Source organism: Canis aureus, chromosome 20 (genome assembly GCF_053574225.1).
Source record: "Canis aureus isolate CA01 chromosome 20, VMU_Caureus_v.1.0, whole genome shotgun sequence".
Taxonomy (NCBI): Eukaryota; Metazoa; Chordata; class Mammalia; order Carnivora; family Canidae; genus Canis; species Canis aureus.
Genome location: NC_135630.1, coordinates 37982218 through 37991407, shown reverse-complemented (window position 1 = coordinate 37991407; position 9190 = coordinate 37982218). Strand labels below are relative to the sequence as shown.

The 9190-nt window shown below is 40.6% G+C and overlaps 1 pseudogene; it reads left to right on the top strand.

Annotated features, from left to right (window-relative positions):
• The first annotated feature begins 684 nt into the window (after positions 1-684).
• Positions 685-1062, top strand: LOC144291955 (large ribosomal subunit protein eL31 pseudogene; annotated as a pseudogene).
• The last annotated feature ends 8128 nt before the right edge of the window (positions 1063-9190 follow it).

The window sequence follows — 9190 nt, the reverse complement described above, 5'->3', positions numbered from 1 at the left end:
CAGCAGACAATCAACAGTAGTGTTTTGCAAACTGGACGGTTTGTGTAACTGGACTATTTTTTTAGATCAATGGTTCTGGCATTTGTGAGAGAAGTGTATGGGTAGATAAAATAGACTGGTAGATGGAAGAACAATCAGGAGGTGGTCACAGGAGAGTGACTATAAGAACTTAAACTGAAGCTAAACTGTGGGAATGGAAATTGGGTCAAATTCAAGCCAAGTTTAGGACACATACTGGACAGAATTTAGGGTTAATTAGAAGCAAGGGTGTGCAATAGAGGAGTCTATGATGCCTTAGAAAATAGGGTAAATAGAAAAGGAAAGTACATTTACTGGCTACCCCCTGTACCCTATTCATTATAACTGAACTCAAGAATGCAAGAGATGAGGATGGTTTGAGGTTAAGGTAGTGTGTAAAAGTATAGTTGTATTAACTTGGAGGTGCCTCATACTGGCAGTTCTTGCTTTGTGTGATAGTAAAGGACTATAAAAAAGACTGGGCAAGCTGCATTCACACAAATACTAACAATCTAGGAAATCAATTACAATTGTTCTGTGACTTTTAAAAATTTTTTCGTGAAACTATTAGAAACACTTGTAGGCTATAAACATATAAGAAATGAGAATATAGGAAAACTCGCATTTATTTAATATATTGTAACTTACCCAACTAGGGCTCGGCAGAATGGCTCCCGCAAAGAAGGGTGGTGAGAAGAAGAAGGGCCATTCTGCCATCAATGAGGTAGTGACCAGAGAATACACCATCAACATTCACAAACGTATCCATGGAGTGGGTTTCAAGAAGCGTGCCCCTCGGGCACTCAAAGAGATTCGGAAATTTGCCATGAAGGAGATGGGAACTCCAGATGTGCACATTGACACCAGGCTCAACAAAGCTGTCTGGGCCAAAGGAATAAGGAACGTTCCATACCGTATCCATGTGCAGTTATCCAGAAAACGTAAGGAGGATGAAGATTCACCAAACAAGCTCTACACGCTGGTTACCTACTTACCAGTCACCGCTTTCAAAAATCTATAGACCGTTAATGTGGATGAGAACTAATCACTGATTGTCAAATAAAGGTATAAAACTGCAAAAAAAAAAAAATCGTAACTTAAAACATTTGAAGGGAATTAAAGTATTTTACCTGACAGGAAAAAAAAAGAGCTTATCAAGAGATTGCCTTCTTCTACTTATATAACTTGATATAGAGGTAGTCTTTTTTTTTTTTTTTCTAAGCTTTGGCCAATTTTCATACTCCCTTCTAAGTTTGGGTCAGCTTCTAACACTTTATCCTTGGTGCTTTCAATACTGTGAAATATCTCTGAAAGTTCCTTCAGTGTGAAGTTCCTTGCTAGCATCACTTCTCCCGGACATCATCTTATTTTTTGTGACAACCATTTTCCTCATTTATGTCAGTAAGTTTGTCTTCACTAAGTTCCTCGGGCCACATGCCTAGGTTTCCCTATAAGCAGCAGTGGAACATGCCTCCCGTCAGCTATTTTGTCCACTTACATTTCATTCATGTTTTACTCAAGTATTGTCATATTTTAGAGGGGCTTTTTTTTTGCTTCACTTTTATCTTTGCTGGCAATTTCTGCTTTTGATTATCTATTTTGTAAAATACCATGTAGGTTTATCACTGGGAGACAAGGAGGTGACACAACTACATGTTTTGCTGTCTGTGCATAAAGTGAATAATAGATACACCATGATGGCAGACTTTAAAATATATGATGTGCATTTCTAATCATGATACATATCTGTATTTTTGGACTTAAGAGCTAACTGTGAAGTTTACACAATCATTCATAATTCACAGATCGTGATAACCAAAGCTTGAGCCATCTTTTTGGGGCTGGTGTTATTTAACTAAACTATGGAAACAGAAACTTATATATATTGGAGCCATGCAAAGAGAGGACTACTTGTAGCCATCCAAGTGACACAAATAATAGTTATGTCTTTGGGAGCAAAGAAAAAGTTTTAGAAAGTGTGGGTGCATCACTAATGTCAAATACTGACCTCCAGGGAGGTAAAAGGAATGAATCTCACTTTGTCCATTGAGAACCTTAAAGACTAAGTTATGAGGCAAAGATCTAACTGTAATAGATTTCAAGAAAAACACTGAAAATTTGATAAAATGAATATTAAAAATATTTTAAGAAATTTGGCAATGATAGGAAAGAGGGAGTTAAGATACCAGAATGAGAGGAAGGCATTTAACTTTAAGGTGAAAATGTCTTTCTTTCTTTCTTTCTTTCTTTCTTTCTTTCTTTCTTTCTTTCTTTCTTTCTTTCTTTCTTTTTTTTTAAGATTTTATTTTTGGGGATGCCTGGGTGGCTCAGTGGCTTAGTGCCTACCTTTGGCCCAGGGCACAATCCTGGAGTCCCAGGATAGAGTCCTGTATCGGGATCCCTGCAGTGAGCCTGATGCAGCACTTGATTCTAGGACCCCAGGATCATGTCCTGAGCCAAAGGCAGATGCTCAACCACTGAGCTACAGAGGCATCCCTAAGGTGAAAATTTCCATTGACCATGAAAGAACCTAAATGTGCAGGTATGATTCTAAGAGATATTGTCAACAATTTCTAATATTTAGATGCATCTCATCTACAATAATGCCCATGAATATAAATTCCTATGTGTTTCACAAATTCAATCCTCAGGAAAGAAATTAGATTTGTCTGATGTTTTCCCTCTGAGAACTCACCAGCTCTTATTTTGGTGACCCTCAGGTCAACACTGGCCAGTAGAGATTGTTGTTATAATTAATGTGATGCTTGAACAGAACAATAGCACTCTGTCTTGAGATCTTTCTAAGAGACTTTCAGACAACTTTCTGGCAGCTGCAACATGGAAAGCCAGAAATCAATAGGCAATAAATAAAATGGTTTCAGTTATGGCAAAATAGACACCAGCCATCCAGAAATCATGGTAGATGAAAAATGTGTTTTCCTTGGACCACTGTTCAATTTTCAATTTCATTACCTCAAATTAATAAGCATTTTGTTAAGACAAGAGCCAAAGGATTTAGTATTCAAATATCAACTTTTACCACTTAGTAACTGACTAAGTTTGGACAGATTATTGAATATCATTCATCTATAAAGCTATATACCAACATCTATCTCATGCAGCTGAGGTGAAGATTAGGTGAAATTATATAAGGCCTTGATTATCATTTTGTATTAGCTTGGAAAACAACTAAAAAATGTCAGTTCCCTTCCAATCAATAAGAGATTTGAGCCCAGATTTCAGTGCAAGAACTAGGATGATAGACTTGCATGAGAATATGACTGGAACATGCATGGTGATAATGCCATTGAAGCTGAAACACCTTTTATACTCCTGGATTTGTTTCAATAAAACAGCCCCGCAATAGATTCCTTAACAAAACCGCCAGAATTATCTTATTCATGCCTGTTCTGGCTTGCCTTTAGAAGAGAATGTTCAATCAAGTTCATTTCTGCCCACCAGGAGTCAAAAAGTTTCCTCATCCAACTGTTCTCCAATAACAACAGGACACCGCTATCCACAGGCACAGTTATACTGAAAATCTGCTCAGAGACCCTCCAGAGTTTCAACTTACTCTGTCCTCATCATAACCAGGTGATACATTTGTTCACTCATCGTTTGTCTCCCCACTGCCCACCCCTCCAAAGACAAGCTTATGTAAGCAAGGATGTTATGGTGCTCCTTGCTGTACCCCAGTGTCCACCACAGGATATATAGGTAGAATAAAGGAAGGAATGAGCAATTGTATAAAGTTCACAGAACACTACAAAGAAACCAAATCGACATTTCTCAAAAAAAAAGGCATGCAAATGACTGACAGATATATGAAAAGGTACTCAACATCATTCATCATCAGGAAAATGCAAATCAAAACCACAGTGGGATGTCACCTCACATCTGTTAGGATCACTATTTTTATTAATTTAAAAAAAGATTTTATTTATTTATTTGAGAAAGAGAAAGAGAACAAGTGGTGCAGAGGGGCAGAGGAGAAAGAGAGAGAGAGTGAAAAAGCAGACTCCCTACTGAGCAGGAAGTCTTACTCAAGGGCTTGATTTGAGGACCCTGAGATCTTGATCTGAGCCAAAGGCAGACACTTAACTGACTGAGCCACCCAGGCACCCCTAGGATGACTATAATAAAAAAAAAGTGTTGGCAAGGATATGGATAGAAAACTCTGGTGTGCAATAGGTGGGAAGGTAAATTGTTCCAGCCATTATGGAGGGCAGTATTGAGATTCCTCAAAAAATTAAAAATAGAAATACCATACAATCCAGGGATCCCACTTCTGGGTTATATATTCAGAAGAATTAAAGTAGGATCCACAGTTTATTGCAGTAACATTCACAATAAGTAACCAAGGCACGGAAGTAACTTAAATGCCCATTGACTAACGAGTGAAGAAAGAAAATATGTTATGTACTCACAAGGGAATGTTATTCAGCCTTTAAAAAAAAGGAAATCTTGCCATTTGCAATAGCATGGATGAACTTGGAAGATATTACGCTAAGTATAATAAGCCAGATACAGAAGGACAAATACTATATGATACCATTTATATGAGGAATCTAAAATAGTAATCTCATGGAAGCAGATAACAAAACAGTAGTTACCATGGGCTGAGAGAGAAAGAGACAGGGAGGAGTAAACAAAAGATACAAAGTTTTAGTTATGCAAGATGAGTAAATCCTGCAGATCTTCTGCATTATGCCAATAGTTAATAATGGTTATACTATATGCTTAAAATTTTGCTAAGAAGATAGATCTTATGTGAAGTGGTCTTATCACAAAATAATAACAACAACAACAATAATAAAGGTACAGGAAAACTTTGAGAGGTGATGGAATTGTTTATGTCATAGATTGTTATGATGATTTTAAGAATGTATACTTATCTCCAAACTCATCAAGTCCTAACATTAAATATGTAGAGTTTTTTTTGCATGTCATACCAAAAATAAAAAGCATAGAACACATATAATGTCCTCTTATTGGAGAAGTCAAGAAAGGAAAGCAAAGAGGACCAATGAATTGCCTGAAGCCTACACCCAAACCACTTGACTCCATTGGGCCCTTGCAAAGCCCTAGACTCTTCTACTGGTCCAGCCTTGAACAGTGCACAAACGTCAGCATCTCCCTGCAAAGCCACAGGATGGGATGGATGTGTGCCGCTATGTGGATGCTGCCTTTAGGCTGAAGACAATGCCATGGCTACTTTGGAGAGCTTGTGCTACTTCTCTGGTGATTGCTCCCACCAGGAATGTGCTGGAAGCTGTGGGGGTGGGGGTGTTCCCCTGCCAGAAAGAGGAAGGCCAAAGGCTCAGGATGAAGTGCGGAGAGACTGAATTTCCAAAGGCATAACAGGGGCCTTCTGGCCCCCACCCCCACCCTACCATGAAGTATTGCAATTGGCCCTGTCAGCTTGGTATTTGAAAGAAATGGGTCGGGCTATGGGGCCAGATAAATCACAGCGATTTGAAATGTCGCTTTGTTCTCCTATCGTGCTTGAATTTCTTCCATGTTACAATAGATCTTCTCTCCTTGCCCAAGCCAAATTGAATCCCTCTTTTTCTGTTGTTGGAGGAGCTCAGGGTAAGGTTGCCGGTGCACTAATATTGGGACCTTTCCCAAAAGCCTGTCTCTCCACCCCTCCCGGCAGTCTCCCTGCATCTCTTGCCAATCACAAGGAAAGACTTCTGGGTTGTTACCAGTTTGCAAAACATCTGCTTTTGCTATTTGGCATAGTGTGGGGTTGGGGTGACAGGGGATTTGATTGGCCTCACAGGACTTATTATATTTGATACATTGTGTGTCAGACTCGGGACCCCTCCCCTAACTTGTTCCCATGCTCTGCATTCAACCTTGTGACTGGCTTGTTATCAGCTTTGTTTTTCCAAGGCCCAGAGTTCTAGGGTTAACGGTCCTTTTTCTGCCAGTACCTCTTGGTTCCTTCTTCTTGTACTCTCTTCTTCTTAATAAATATGAGAAGCTGCTGGCTTTTTTGTTCTTGGTCATCTTCTGGGGTTTCAGAGGAAGGAGTTGTCCATAAAAGAGACTCCTGATTTACAGATCATCTCCTTATACTCAGTCAGGGCCAACATTCCTCAGCTCTGTGTCCACATGTATGCTTAGCTGGCCAAAGGTCCATCCAGACAGCAGGGATGGCGGCTCCAGGATCCAGTAAAATCAGCAGTCCTGTGGCCTGGAATGCCCTCTTCCTTTTCCTCTGCCCATCTGCATCTTTCCCAAACTTCTCTTCCCGACTCAATCCTCACCTCATATGGGAAGCCTTTCCTGACCCTCACCCTTCTCACCTTCCCTGCCATCCCATTTAATCACTGTGCACATCACTCATGTAGCTCCTGCCTGGTTGCCTCCCATGTCGATGGCTGATCCTTTCCATGGGACAGAGAAAGGGCCAACCAGAGCTTCAGAATTAGTCATACCTGGTGATGGATCTCCATTATACCTTGTCTGAGTTTGCAAAGGCTGCCACAACAAAGCAGCACAGGCTGGCTGGTTTAAACAACAGAAACTGTTTCCTCACAGGAAATTTGAGTTATCAAATTGTCCACAGCCATTTCTTCTGAGGTCTATCCCCTTGGCTTGTGGATGGCAACCTTTCTCCTGTGTCTTCCCTTTTTTTGTGTTTGTATCTAAATGTCCTCTTCTTAGAAGAACACGAATCATATTGAATCAGAGCCCACTGTCAGGACCTCATTTAGTCTTAGTTATCTCTTTAAGACTCAGTCCCCAAATACAGTCCTGAGGTATTGAAGTATCTGAGGTATCTGAAGGTATTACGTCTTCAGCATATGGGTCTTGGGGGACAATTCAGGCTATAGGATAGCCTTTGATTAGAGCAGGGGTTTATAACCTAAAGTTAATGTTACTTCATCTGTAAAATGAGTTAATAATCCCTCCTAGGATTGCAAAGATGAAACAAAATCATCTCTGTCAAGAACCTGACATAAAACAAATTTTCAAGAGACCTGTTCTTTTCCCACTGTCCCCATTCCATTGTGACCTCCTTCCTTTTCAGGGCATGGGCTGTGCTTCCTCATGTCAATCAATAGATATTGTTTCCCACATTTTAATGCAGGCAGATTGAGTACCTTATTGACTCCTGGGTGCCTCTTTCTGCTCTAGTTAACTGTAATCTCTCCAAAGGAAACAATCGACAGGGTAGCACAATGCAAGAAAGACAAGAGGCACAGTGACTATGGGTGCCAACACTGGAGTCAGCCTTTGGGCAAGTTACTAAAGCTTCTTCTGCCTCAGTTCTCCTCCACGAAAGAAGGCTGGGTAATGTACATTAGCGAGATTGTTGCATGGATCAAGTGAGGAACTCTGTGCAATGGCCAACACATTGTGAGTCCTCTTTGATAATCATTGCTACCATATTTGTTGTTGGGACATGTTTAGCATTGTCCATAAGAATCTGAGCTAGTCAGTTTGCCCTATTCAATGTGCAAATGTGTTCTAAAACTTAATCAAACAAAACAAAGAAACTGGATACTATTTCATCCTATAGGCTGTGTGCCTAAACATAGCCTGCCTTGGGTGAAATTGGCAAGTATCTGCTTGTCATCTAAAGCCCCAGTATGCTGCTGCTTCCATGGCCAAACATAGCCAAATAGCCCTACCCTCAACTTCTCCTTTAGGTTGAAGTCACCACAGCCTTTGCTAAATTTTAGTAGCTGGCCTAGAACAGGAGGTAATCTGCCAAGCATCAATTCAGCCCTGGCTGAGAGAAGGGCCTGAACAGTGGCATTATGAATAGGTAGGGGGGGTACCTAGATGGTTCAGTGGTTGAGTGTCTGCCTTTGGCTCAGGTTGTGATCCTGAGGGTCCTGGGATCGAGTTCCACATTAGTTTCCCCTCAGGGAGCCTGCTTCTTCCTCTGCCTATGTCTCGGTCTCTCTCTCTGTCTCTCATGAAGAATTAAATAAAATGTTTTAAAAAAAAAGAATAGGTAGGTTTCTGAGGGGAGAGTTAGAGTGTACCTACAGTTAGGGAGTCCCTAAGACCACTCTCACTTTTGACACAAATTGAAACTTCTGGGGTCTCCAAGACTACCATTGGTTCACTAGGGGGACTCACAGAACTCACTGCATGTGTACTAATTTGACTGTTTATTTTACCACTATTTGTACCTTATAATAAACTTGTACAGAACTACATAGCATAATAGTTAGCAAAGTCCAGTTCTTCCTCAGGTCAATCACTTTCTATCAATATTCCATCCTGAGGAAGATTTAATGCAATCTGCCAATACATTTGATCATCCATATCAATATCAAAGAGTTATTCCAATAACATAGTTGAATCTTAACCACCAATGCCAGTACTAATACCATATTGCTGGATGGTGATAAATGTACCCTGAAACTAAGAGTCAGAAGGTGAATCATTAGAATCCCACTCAGTTATTGGCCCAGTCCAAGGATGCTTGCAAGGGAGGTCATTCACCAGGAAAAGAAGTAATAATACCTTGGAGAGAAAATAGGGCTTTGATAAAGGAAGAGGTGGCCCAGCCTCTCCTATTCTGGATATTGAGTGGTCTGGAGAGAGTTCCCAGGAGGTGAGACTTAAATAACAGTGTGGTGGATTGAATAATGGCCCCCCAAGAAGTCCACGTCCTAATCCTTGTGAATTTGTTACCTTGCATAATAAAAGGGATTTTGCAGATGTGATTAAGTGAAGGATCCTGAGATAGGGAGATTATCCTGGATTATCCCAGTGAGCCCAATGTCATCAAAAGGCAAGAGAGTCTGAGAGAAAGATCTGACAGTGGAAGCAGAGGCCAGAGACAGAATTGAAGATGCTATGTGCTGTCTTCAAAGATGGAGGGAAGGGCTGTGGACCAAGGAATGCAGGTGGCTTCTAGAAGCTGGGAAAGGCCAGGAAACAGAGTTTCTCTTAGAGCCTCCAAAAGGACCACAGCCTTGTTCACACTATCATTTTAAGACTGATAAATATTTGTAGTAATTTATTATAGTGTCCATAAGAATAGCATCAGCTATGGAAAGATAGTGAAGAAGGACCACATCTACCTGTGGCCCAGGGAGATCTATAAACAGAGAAAGCACTCCTCTTAAGGGTGCTTAGTCTGGTATCCTTAGTCCACAGGTAAGATAGAGGAAGCCTTCAGTCCCTCTGAAACTATAGA